At 36.8% G+C, this 14,186-nt stretch overlaps 2 protein-coding genes across 2 annotated transcripts in view; both read right to left on the reverse strand.

The window, feature by feature from the left end:
- LOC135215472 (neurocalcin homolog) overlaps positions 1-14,186 on the reverse strand; it is a 736,775-nt gene that overhangs the window by 564,293 nt on the left and 158,296 nt on the right.
- Positions 1-14,186, reverse strand: part of LOC135215470 (neuronal calcium sensor 2-like) — a 558,746-nt gene that overhangs the window by 489,242 nt on the left and 55,318 nt on the right. The window contains exon 2 of the mRNA XM_064250212.1: positions 12,347-12,380. The gene's annotated coding sequence lies outside the window, so the exon portion shown is untranslated. The remainder of the gene's footprint in view (positions 1-12,346; positions 12,381-14,186) is intronic.

Raw genomic sequence — 14,186 nt, forward strand, 5'->3', positions numbered from 1 at the left:
GCTCTGAGACATAAAACCAAAATGTCTGCCTTGGGCTAAATCTAACTTAACAATTCTCTATCAGATTACCAATACTGCAATCGATATAAAAATCTCTCGCAGATAACCAATGCTGCAATAGATATAAAATCTATCTCAATTACCAATACTGCATTAGGTGTAACATCTCTCTCAGATTACCTATACAGCCACAGACATAAAATCTCTTTCAGATTACCAATATTGCAGTAGATATAAAATCTCTCTCAGATTACCAATACTGCAGTAAATATAAAATCTCTCTCAGATTACCAATACTGCCATAGATGTAAAATCTCTCTATTACCAATACTGCAATAAATATAAAATTTTTCTCACCTTACCAATACTGCAATAGATAAATAAAATAATTTAAAATAATTTTCACAAGTACTGCTATTTCTACGTTCGATAGTGCATCGTCATGACTGAGGAGAAAAGAGAACCAAAGATGGCCACCAAACCTACCTGTAATCAAATAATGAGAACAAAAATAAATCTAAATCCTTCGCATTCATTGTACATTTACAGTCGCATTTACGAAACGTCACTGGATTACATTCTTTACGTAAGTTGCACACGCATTGCAGACTTCATTTTTCGGCGTTAGGCAAAGATAATACCCAGCCCATTATCGTGATTATCTTCTTTATGACAATCCCAGGAACTTCATAGGGGCAAAAACACACAAACGCAACGTATCAAACACAAACACACGTACACACAAACAGACACATACAGAGAGTGTTTTGGGGGAAAGTTCTTTGGGTTTGTCCTCTTTATTCTGATCAATATGCTACTATGGATGATGTGGAACTACCCACCCATCCCACTCACCCCAACCTCCAAAACAACCCCCCCCCCCCCTCACTTCCCGCAGCATCCATTCCTACTTTCCCATTCCCTTCCCAGTCAACTTTTCCATCTCAGCACCCTCCCAACTCCCTACTCTCTCTCTCTCTCTCTCTCTCTCTCTCTCTCTCTCTCTTTTCCAAGGCCACACACCCCCCCACCCCAACCCCACCTCCGGTATTCCTCTATCACCTTTACTGTAACGTGAAAACGTGAACGTCTGACTAGTCGGTTGTCAATAGTAGCAATTCAACCACTACAACAGAAAGAGGATGATGATGCAAAGATTCCCATAACCCAGCGAACTGCAGTAACATGTCAGGTAGAGGGTGCTGTGTTTACCTTTTCCGCTTACCTGTTTACTGCTACTGCTCTGATGCGCGCTGTAACTCCTACTACTTCTGAAATGCAGTCCCATGACGTGTCAAATTTCGGAAATTCTACTCTTTCAAATCTTTAAAATCCCGTGTCAAAATTTTGAAAGTCCCTCATCTAAATTTCGGGGATTCGTTACATTTTGAAAGTCCCTGATCTAAATTTCGGATATTCTACTGGTGGAATTTTGAAAGTCCCATGTCTAAATGTCGGATATTCTACTCGTTAAATTTTGAGGGTCACTTGTCTAAACTTCGGATATTTAGTCGTTAAATTTTGAGAGTATCAGATCTAAATTTCGGATTTTTTTCTTGTCCCATGTCTAAATTTCGGAAATTCTACTCGTAAAATTCTGGAAATCCCACGTCTAAATTTCGAATATTCTACTCGTTAAATTCTGGCAGTCCAATGTCTAAATTTCGAATATTCTACTCGTAAAATTCTGGAAATCCCAAGTCTAAATTTCGAATATTCTACTCGTTGAATTCTGGAAGTCCGATATCTAAGTTTTCATTATTCTACTCATAAAAATGTTAAAGCTCAATGTCGTGGCTGAGAATCGTAATTACTTTTGGAGCCATAGTCGTATAAAAGATTATGAAGCAATCGGAAAAATATTTCCGATATGTTCCGACTAATCCCTAGATAATATCAGGCAAAATGAGCCGATGTTGAGTCAAGTCCATGAAATATTACCGTAACTTACAGGGCAAATTCGGACTAAGCCGAGATGAGGTGTTTGACATCAGACCTAAAGCTCTTTCCTGCTGCACAACTACCTTTTATTCGAAAATTATTGTTTTTTTTTTTTTACGTAGGTTTGCTTAAATAGGTATATTTTCCCCAAAAAACTTCAAATTTGATTAAAAATTCGCAAGTCAATTATACGCCTATAGTTGTCACAACAACATTTTGAATTAGTACACAAACTCTCTCTCTCTCTCCTCTCTCTCTCTCTCTCTCTCTCTCTCTCTCTCTTACAAGATAGTCATTCAAAGCATTACATTCCACAAGCGTGTGCGTGTGAAGGGGGGAAGGGGGGGGCTCCTTAAAGGGGGGCGGGGGACGGGACGGGTGTTTGGCCAACTCTCTCTCTCTCTCTCGAAGGATTGCTTGCTTGCTTGCTGTGCTGTGTAGGCAAAAAAAAAAAAAGAAAGAGAGAGAGAGAGAGAGGAGAGAGAGAGCGAGAGAGAGAGATAGAGAGAGAGGAGAGGAGGAGAGAGAGAGAGAGAGAGAGAGAGAGAGTCTAGCTCCTGGTTCTTGCACGCACCGATCGATTTCGGCCAAACTTGGGGCGTGATTGTTACGGAAGTAACCAACAACACCACCTCACTCTCCACCCACTACCCCCGGCAACATGGCCTGACTCCCCATCCCCCCCACCCCCACCACCTCCCTCCTTCCCCGAAATTTCAATCTCGCCAACGCATAGGAAGTTAGTTTTCCCTTCTGACAGCGCGCACCTCAACACACAAGAACTCTGCATTTTTTCGGAGCTGTACTGCCACTTTTTTTTTTTTACTTAATTATGTATTCATGACTATTTTTTTCCTAACAAAATCTGTGAACAGTAATCCCATTTAATGAGAGAGAGAGAGAGAGAGAGAGAGAGAGAGAGAGAGAGAGAGAGAGAGAGAGAGAGAGAGGACGTACAATTCCATCAGAAAAAGTGACGGCGATTGGGCTAATAGACAACTGTTAAACGAGAATTTTTAACATGAGTAATTAAAGCTTGAGTGATTCCTTTCATCCTTGATAAAGAGCGAGTGCAAACACAGAGCAAATAATCTTGCATTTTTCCCACTTAAGAGAGCGCGCATAGGTAGCGTAAAAAAAGCGTAGCGTAAAAAAAAAAAAAAAATCACACAAAGCATAAGGCAAACGGAGATGAAAATCGACGAACTGAGACACCTGCTTCTTCCGTAGCCTAAGCCCACTCGTCCAGATCTCTGTACTCCAAGAGACACAAAACAGAAGTCAATAAGAGTGAGATTTGTACCATAAGGGTGAACTTCGTACTCGATGGAAATCTTTGTCGCACTTCCTCGTAACAGATAATCTCTGTTCCGTAAGAGCCCCGTACTTCCACTGGGAACGTCCGTTGACGCGAGCATAAACCCAATATCGATTGGCGGAAGCTTCGAATCTACAATAACACGATGTCACTGCTGTCGAGAAATAATTAACAGCGTTCTCCAGCACGGAATATATAATAAGTAAATACAAGATTTAGGCCAAAGCCCAACCGCTGGGACATACAAGTTCATTCACCGCTGAAAAGAAAAGTGCGAGAAAAGACAGTTTGAAAGGTGTAATAGGCGGAAAACCTCGCAATTGCACTATTAAACAATTGTTAGGAGAGTGTGGGTAGTGAGATGGAAGAAAAAGAATATGAATGGAGGTGCAGTTAAAAGACTGAAAGAGTACTGCCTACAGTGCACCCCAAGAGGTATACTGATAGCGCTACCCCCCTTCGCGGTCTTCACCAGAGATTTCAGGAATGAAATTCAGGCCGTCAAGCTAAGCACAGAGCTCGACAGTGAAAAGATGGAGTTGAAGTGGATGAACAGCAAAATAAAATTTTCAATAATAAGGAAAATGAAGTAATAAGGATCTAAAGGTGGAAAGTGAAGTATACCTTAGTTTAACCAGACCACTGAACTGATTAAAGAGCTGGGCCGAAGGATTAGATATTTTTTTTACGTGGCTAGGAACCAACTGGTTACCTAGCAACGGGACCTATAGCTTATTGTGGAATCCGAACCACACTATATCGAGAAATGAATTTCTAATCACCAGAAATGAATTTTTCTGATTCCTCGTTGGCAGAGCGAGGAATCGAACTCGTGACTACCGAATCGGTTGACGAGCACGTAACCCACTCGTCCAACGTGGAACTTCTACTGGTAGAACTGGGAGAAAACCCCTCAGTTGCATTAAGAATAGCAGTCAGAGAGGTTAAACAGCAACACTGAGAAAACGAAGCGGGGATGGAGGTCAAGAAAAGGCTATAGCGGGCTGAAGGGGCACGGCAAACACATTTAAGTAATGCCTACAGTCCACCACATGAGGTGCACTGGCGACGCTAACCCGCTAGCAGTGGTTCCCAATCTGGGGACCATGTCCCCCTGGGAGGCCATGTAGTAGAATGCAAGGGGCCATAATCTTAGGATACGTATGTAAAAAACCATGTGTTTTATACATACATTGGTTATGCTTGTCGGTGGGCCATGGACAAGTATCCTGTATGAAAACTGGGTAACGACCAGAAAAAGTTTGGGAGCCACTGCCCTACAGGGTTCAGCACGGAGAAGTTCACCTCGAAGTCAAAAATGCGAAAATAATAATAGCATCAGCTTTGAAAAGGTCCGCTGGAGGACGAAGCTGTTGTTGGAATTCTTCACTAAAAATATATATCTATTCCAGGACAGTGTAGCGATAGACCTGCTACGCTCTCATATGTAGAATTCAATCCTTGGTACCCCATGAGGGGTCAATGCTTGATTTGTCTACATTGCAGAAATTTGACTTTCCAGTCAGAATCAATGTGTAAGAGAGAAAAAGCCTTTTTATTATCATTACTGTTGTTACCGGTGCTGAAAAATAATTTGTTTTGTTCTTCCAGAAATGTTATCATGATTCACCAGAAACGTTATCATGATTCACCAAACTAAATGCTACACAAAAAAATGAAAGACAAAAGAAAGACAGAATGGAGAGACAGAGAACACCCAGAGCACAACTTGAAATGTTCCAGCACCGAAAACTTAACCCTTTGTTAGCCAACAAAAGGCAACACTTCAAACTGAAAATGCTTCCCGCCAAATAACAATGTAACGAAGAGGGAGTTTGGTATAGGAAAAATAAAAAACTTTAATATTTCAACAGATATTTTGAAGAAAAAAAAAAAGATGAGCACATGAATTCTTCATTTTAATTATGTTAATTTGCTCTTTGTTACATCCAATGAAAAAAAATAAAAAGAATAATAACTTGAAAGGGTAATTCAGTTAACATGATGACTTAAAAACAGAATTTATATATAAAACAAGAAATAAAAACACCGAAATGATGACAAGATCATTCCAGCGAGTCCAAAGAAGAGAGAGAGAGAGAGAGAGAGAGAGAGAGAGAGAGAGAGAGAGAGAGAAATTTGGCAACGGAACAAAATTTCAATTAAACACGAAACATCTTGTGCGTTCCCTGGCACTTAACTTGAAACCCAGCAGTAATGTTAAGAGGGGGAGTAATGTAATATTCGGGAAGGGATTAACGAGAGAAAATAAGTTATTCGCCTGTTCCAGTATCAAAACACCAAGGCCCCCAACCTTAACAATCACGACACATTTACGTATCAGCTCAAGGGGTCATCATCAGAACATAGTGAAGCGAAAACATTCGTTTAATACTTTTTTTTAGCGTTCTGTAAAAGTAGACTATTGTGCCGGCTTTGTCTGTCCGCCCTCGGATCTTTGAAAAAAAAAATACTGAAGCTAGATGGCTGCAAATTGGTATTTCGATCTTCCATCCTCCAATCACCAAACATACCAAATGGCAACCCTCTACCCTCAGTAGTTTTTATTTCGTTAATGGTTAAAGTTACCCATGGATCGTGCATCTGGCAGCGTTTTTCGGAGCCCACGGGACGCAGCCTCACTCTACCGTATCTGGTGAGAAACTGAAGTGGTGATTCTTCGGCACGATTTTTTTTTCTTTTGTCACCAAGTACGTTACATCACTAAAAGCACACTGACATTCAAATAATTACTGCACAGCACTACAATTTATTGGATCAAAGTTGGCCACAATCACAATTACGATTCTTTCCTAGAATAAATGAGATTTGGTGCCTAAATATCCGTACCTCCCGACGTACTGAGGATTGTCAAATGTTAGCGCTGGAATGAATTTGCTTAAAATGTCACTTCAGGAGAAATTAGAGAGATTCCCAGAGTTGTTCAAACCATTTCATTTGGCAATTAGAAACCAGCTCCTGGGTTCACATTTCAAGTCGCTATAATAATATTACAACTATTTTACTAAAACATATATAAAAAAAATTGTCACTAACTTTATCATTTTGTAAGTAGAACGCCAAAGCTGAGGGAAGAAACAACTTGACGCTTACTTTATCATTATGTGAGTAGAACAGCAAAGCCAGGAGTTTATAAATAGCTACTCAGCTTTAAAGTGAATAAGAGCGAATGATGAGAGATTCATCAGTGTTATGCTAACATAGAAAAACTAAGAATACAAAAATGAACCATATTTACTAAGGCATCGCAGAATCCAAGCTTGATGTACTATCTTCCCCATCACAAAAGCCTCAGTACTACCAACAGGATGTTGAATCGAATTTTGCGGGTTTATGGTCCATTTAAAATTGCAGTTATATACAAACAAAGATAATAAAGCCACTGCTATTCAAAATCTTAGGATTGATTACAAAATCATGATACGCTGCTCCTATTTCATGTCAAAATAATTCATTGTTGAAGTAATTAATTGTAGTACTTTCTTAAATAGAAAATCAGATTTTTCAACAATCACACACACTCATATAATATATAATACATATAATATATAGATATATATATATATAATAATATATATAATATTATATTATATATATATAAAATATAATAAATATAATATATATTATAATAATTATATATATACCTATATAAAAATATAAAATTATATAAATATTATATTATTATCCCTTATTATTTATGATAAATATAAAATCAATATAATACATATATTTTTATTAATTTTATATTATATATTTATAATTAATATTATTATATCATATTATATAAAAGTCCAGAAGGAGGTCCAATGAATACTATATTAAAAGGCCAAGTTTATTTCATATGACGTTTCGCACAACTGGGTGCATCACAGTCTGTGAATAATACAAAGCATATTAAAAATCATATAAGTTAAAAGGAATTCACAATTTTAAAAAATAAAGTCTAAGAAAGATTAAAAAGAGCAGTAAATAAAAAGAGAGACTACTAAAAACACCAACCGTCATGATCAGAGGTGAAGATGGAATGAGTTGTATATATATGAGATCCTCACGTGAAAAGAAAGAAGAGGTACCAAGACTTTCAACTTTTGAGTACCCTGAAGATGACTTTGGAATAAAAGTTGAAAGTCTTGGTACCTCCTTCTTTCATTTTCACGTGAGGATCTCTTATATACTTCACCCACGGGACCATTGTGGAATTGCAAGATATAATATAAATTATTATTTAATATATATTACATATATATATCTATATATAATATATATATATATATGAATGGTAAAAATGTGGCCTGTTTAACACAGAGTTCCATCTAATAAAAGGAGCCCATAAAAACACCAAAATAGAGAAAAAGTATTATATTTCAGAGACTGCTGTCTCCCTCTTCAGGTAGATGAATGAGAAAAGTTTACAGAAAAGGTGGTATTTATACCAAGAGGTCCATCCACAAACAAGCCATTTTAAGTCAGCTGTGTACATATATATATATGTATATATTTATATGTATATATATATATATATATATATATATATAATATATATGTGTGTGTGTGTGTGTTGTGTGTGTAAACGTATGTGTGTAACATATTATAATATAATATATACATATATACGTAAAAATTGGAAATTAATTGGTGTTTATGTACGGAGCTCACACACGTCCATACCCACTACTGCATTAGTGGTACCTGCAATGTTAATTTGTTAACCGTTAAGTAACTAGAGAGAGAGAGAGAGAGAGAGAGAGAGAGAGTAATGCATTTTTAACAAGACGTAGGGTGGGAAGGATTTAAGCCACCTTCCACAGCAAACAAATCCCCCTTGTCTGTACCCCCACGCCCCCCCCCACCGCCCCCCGCCCCCTTGCTAAGTAACATTCTAGTCCCCCACCCGCTTCCCTGGCCCCCTTGCAAAGTTAACATTCACCAGAAAATCTCTTCACATTATCTATTTTGTAAAAATATTCAAGTTAACGTGAACAATCATTCACTAAATATATTTATTCAAATAAAAGAATGTTATTGAATATATTAACGTGAAAATCCTTCACTAAATAACTAAATATATTAATCAAAATAAAAGCTTTCGTTAAATATATTGACGTGAAAACCCTTCACTAAATATATCAATTAATAAAAAAAACCTTTCGGCAAATATATTATTTAACGTGAAACCTTAATTAAATATATTAATTAAATATCATTAAATACATTAACGTGAAAAAACTCTACTAAATTTACGGATTAAAATTAAAAAAACAGATTAAAATAAAAAAAAACATTCATTAAATATGTTAATTAACGTGAAAAACTTTCAAGAAATATAATAATTAACTTAAAAATTATCATTAATTATATCTACTGAAAAATATCATTAAATACATTGATTAACGTGAAAGAAATTACACTAAACACATTAATTAAGACAAAAGCTTTCATAATATACACCACACGCATTTATATATTTATATATATATGTATATTAATTAACGTGAAGAAACTTTTATTATATGTTAAAGTGAAACAAAACTTTAAAGAAATATTAATCAACGTGAACAAATTTTATTAAACATATTTACTGAAAAATATCATGAAATACATTAATTAACGTGAACACATTTGATTAAATATGTTTATTATCGTGGAAAAAACTTTCATGAAATAAATTAATTAAGGTAAACAAAAATCTATGAAATCTTGCACAATTTTCAACTCTTTTGGTAATATTCTTTATATCTTTCACATACGGGAATCTATTCAAAGGACATTTGTTTAGTAAATGCTCGCTCGTAAATAGCAATTATAATAATTATCATAGTAATTTTAATAATAATTATCATAACAATAACTATACAGACGGCCACACAGCTCCAGAGTATAAAGAAGGTTACAACAGTTTTCCCCTTTGATCGCTATATTTCTATCAACTCGGGTTTTGTATTGACAAAGCCTACCTTTGGCGAGTAGAATAGATATATCAGGCCTTATTAATAGAGAGAGAGAGAGAGAGAGAGAGAGAGAGAGAGAGAGAGAGAGAGAGAGCAGGGGGGGGGGGGGTCGTCGCTCACACACACAAGTACATACATAAAACACGTACACACAGCTCGTTAACCTTTATGTGAGGTCTTTGTTGACAATGGAAGGCGGTGTTGTTTTTAATTGCACTTCATATAAGAGAGAGAAGGAGAGGAGAGAGAGAGAGAGAGAGAGAGAGAGAGAGAGAGAGAGAGAGAGAGGGGTGCTATGGAAATCAGCGATCCTATTATCAGTGGCCCCGAATCGTCATCGCCATCAAACGAGTAATTGACAGTAAATAAAAGAAACCCGACAAAAGAGACGGCGGTAATGAACCTCGGGAACTTCGAAACAAAAGTCCCGGAGAGATGAAAAGCAGAAACGCGGCGACGACGATAAAAACCAGTTTCGTCGAATAAGAAAAATAATGAGATAGATAAAACGACACACACACATATATGCATATGTATAAATATATATATATATATATATATATATATATATATATGTAGTAAATATATATGTATATATATATTACAAACATATGTAAACGTATATATACACATACATATATGAAATTAAAAAGACCCATAAACATACGATTTATATGAAAACAACACAGTTTTTATGGCATTTCTAACTTCATAGAGCACTGTTACATTACAGTATGGCATATAATATGAATATATTTAATATTATATAATCTATATATATAAATACATATATTATATATATAATATATATATATAATATATAAATATATATAAACATGTATATATACAGAGAAGAGAGGAGAGAAGAGAGAGGAGAGAGAAGAGAGAGAGAGAGAGAGAGACGAGGAGAGATGAGAGAGAGAGAGAGAGAGGAGAAGAGGAGAGAGAGGAGAGGAAGACAGATAGAGAGAGGAGAGGAGGGGGAGATGAGAGAGAGAGAGAGAGAAGAGAGGAGAGAGAGAGAGAGAGAATAATGGATCAACAGTCATGCCAATCAACACGACTCGGAAATAAATCAAGACACAGCAAGTTCGGAGGACGTCATTATGTAAATTGTCTTAACAGACAATTAGGTCTGAAATGACAGGAGGAGGAGGAGGAGGAGGAGGAGGAGCTGTTGGGAGGGACTTTGCATCGATTAGTGGGTTAAGAAGACATCCCAATAAAGAAGGGAAGGACCAGAGAAAGGGGCCCAAATCCCTTCTGTATATATGTGAAGGAAGAGGCTCTGGCGATGAACATCGACATCATCAGGGAAATGAGCGAGTGTGTGAGAAGGTGGCCACTCATAAAAGAAGGAAGCTTCCAGGTCAAGCGAGAAGCGAGGAGAAGGAAATCTAATAATAAGGAAACGCCCACAAAATCAAATTCAATTCAAAAAACAAAGATGAGAGGGGGGACTGCTATCTATAATCACAGCTCGCTTTAATTCTTCTTCTGGAGCACAAAAATGCCGAAGCTTAGGTGACGCATGTCACCTTCAATCAAAAAAATTTGTCTGCCTCGCTTATTCTTCAATACTGAACAAAGATACAGAAGAGGTTGCAACTGAATTAAGCCCTGAGGAGAACTAAAAGAAAAACCAAGTCTTATAATATAGAGAAGGCAGAAAAGCTGGGAGCATTATCACAAGACCACAACTTGTCGGAGATTACAAACCGAAGTTCCCATTCGGAACAAAGCACTAAGGCGAAGTAAGGAGAAGTTTGTCCGTACACACAGAAAACTCCCGACACAAAACAGGCCTTCAAAGCAACAAGAACTTGGTGCTGTCGTTCCCCTGCTGCTATCAGGCAGAGAGAGAGAGAGAGAGAGAGAAGAGAGAGAGAGAGAGAGAGAAAATGCCTTCAGATTACGATTTAACGTTAGGGGTACAAATTTAATTCAAGAAAGTTCTTAGGCCACAAGTTGAAACAATTACATTGGATTGGATTATAAGGTTTCTGCTTGGACAATAAAGGCATTTCACGAAATGCTATGTTAAAACCAGAAAAAGAAAAATCTAAATGATTTAGGTCCTGATGGTGCATGCTGTATGCTGTCGAACTAACCATGAAATTCTCAAAATCTCTGCCTCAATTTTACTTTATTTGCAGCCAAGGGAAAGTCAATTCCCATCAAACATTGAAGAGCTCGCTGGCTCTCAGTCTGTAGTCCTGAGATGACACCGTATACGCACTAATTTGAAAACGGTCTGATTCCAATTCAATATACTTCAGACTCAATCACTGTTAGGTCTCCAACAACAATTTACAAGTTCCCCGAATCGTACTTTTTAAAGTTTTATGCCTTCTACATGACAGCATAATGGCAACTGATTAGCATTTCAATGTCAATCTCTGGGTTGCTCGTCTGTACAGCAAATGAAAACGTACAAAATATTACTATGCTTGCCTGCAAAACTGTTCTACAAAATGTAATGCACACACACACGACAAACGATTTGTCCATAGATAATTTCAAATATTACCCCCCAAAAAATTTTAGTATTCAATCTTGCACATTCTTACGAAAACGTTTAAGATAGATGGGAAAATGCGTTGGATTACAAAACTTTGACCTTTATACTGAGCTTTTTGTATTTACACCCTTTCCCACCGACACAGAAAAAACAATGACGTCTGGAATACTATTTATTTCATATATTTAAGGTCAAAATGCCCTTCTATACCCCTGAAGCCAATAAGGAAAAATTAAAGAAGAGCTTAGTCATGTATTGAAATACAAAAATGAATATAAAACTGAGCCCAAAGGCCGAGTACTGGGACCTATGAGGACATTCAGCACTGAGAATAACGTTGAAACAACTGTTAGGACAGGGAGGAAAGATGAAAGAATGGGAACACAAACGGATGCCTGGTCAAAGGAATGAAAAGGGTTGCAGCTAGGGGGTCGAAGGGACGCTACAAATAATTGACTACAGTGCAACGTGTGAGGTGCACTGATAAGCACTAACCCCATACGGGGGTACTGCCATGTATTACACTGAAATCAAGGTTTCGAACAAAGCTCCGTTTATAAATAGAAACACATTCATAGCGAAGATATTAAATCTTACCTTTGATCAGAAGACTGTCCGCCATTCTGGCCATCTGGAATAAAAGAAAAACATTGAAATTGTTGTACTTGTTTTCTTTATTAAAAAGTCTAAAAGTCCAAGAAGCCATGAGCTAGATTTTCCACGCAGTTAGGCATCACCCAAGGGTAATTGTAAACACAGAGGGTATGGGAAAGTGCCTCCTCTTTCTCTCTCTATTAGTTTTCTTATCTATTGTCCTTTATTCACATGATAAAATGAAGGCCATTTCGAAGGTCAATGGAATGTTGTGTGTGGGTGTGTGTGTGTGTCAGCGCGCGCAAGAGAGAGAGAGAGAGAGAGAGAGAGAGAGAGAGAGACTCCATTGCTCTGATGAGAGAGAGGGAGTGAATGTTGATGATGATGATGATAATGAGAGAGAGAGAGAGAGAGAGAGAGAGAGAGAGAGAGAGAGAGAGTCCAATTATGATGGATGACTGATTGTGTGTGTGTGTGTGTGTGTGTGTGTGTTCCAGAATCACCCGCTGAGAGGAGGAGACTAGGCGGTAGCTAGGTATCTCGAACATTTCATACAATGACCTTTCTTTCGTTTCACTGACATTAATTTTACAAAAACATCTACAACTTCCGCACGTACCACAGTAGTGACAAAAACTCCAGCAAACATTTCCATTAACTTCTAAAGCACGCCATGTGTAAAAAAACAAAAACAAAAAGAAGTGTACCTCGCGAACATGGAACACGAAGTAACGAACCCCGCAGATTTACTCTGGCCAAGAATAAAAACAAATTATTTTTTATTTATGTTTATTAATTTATCAATTTATCTATTTTTCTTTTCTAATAACTAATGTATTCTCTCTTTATTTCCTACCCCTCTTTTCCTCCTTCCGAATGAACACCATAGTCTTAGGAAGCCTGCATTTTAAGTCGGTGGCCTCTGCAGGCTTATTCCACGTGTATAGGGAGTTCTTTTCTGAATAATAATAATAATAATAATAATAATAATAATAATAATAATAATAATAATAATAATAATAATGATTTACCTGGTATTCTATGGCAACCACCTTTAAAATTTCAGCATGTAAATATTTGCAGATCGACTGAATTACTCGCAGTACTACCGATAGAATCCGAAATTAAATGGACTTTCTTTTTCATCATTATCCAATTTTACTAAAATATCTCATAAAATTTTCAAATTGCTTAGAAAAATTAAGAAATAACAAAAGAAAAGAAAATATATATAATATATATAAATATATCATATATATATATATATATATATATATATAATCTTAAATAATACGAGGTATTACATCCAATCATTTTCATAATCGAAAATGGGGAACAAATATTTTCTAGAATTTTCACGTTGCTTAAGAACAATCACTTTCATAATCGAAAATGGGAAATTGAACTTGTCCGAAATATTTTCTTACAGACATCATTAAGCGCTGGAAATGAGCGCTGGAAATGATAATCAATTTGTCACACGTAAACAATCTCACGTACTTGCTAAGCTTGTACCAGCATTTTCGTACCACGGGCACGGAACAAATCCGTACTACCTCTTGACCCCGAACGCAATCATGCAGCTGACACTCCAAAAAAAAAAAGCTTGGGGGTCTGTTGACCCATCATTTCAGAGTTAAAAACTGGAGTCGAGAGAATGGGTTTGGCTGCCTCTCCTCTCGTGCAAACATGCGCTGATTAATATCTAATGCTGATTTCCCAAAGAGACCGAAGGTGAAGGATGACGTTGCCACCAACTTAAGAGCCCCTGTTCCATCCATCAAGATAATTAATCATTATCGTGATGATCATGATAATGATAATGGCGATGGTGGTTATGACA

This window comes from Macrobrachium nipponense, chromosome 5, assembly GCF_015104395.2.
Source record: "Macrobrachium nipponense isolate FS-2020 chromosome 5, ASM1510439v2, whole genome shotgun sequence".
In the NCBI taxonomy this organism is placed as follows: domain Eukaryota; kingdom Metazoa; phylum Arthropoda; class Malacostraca; order Decapoda; family Palaemonidae; genus Macrobrachium; species Macrobrachium nipponense.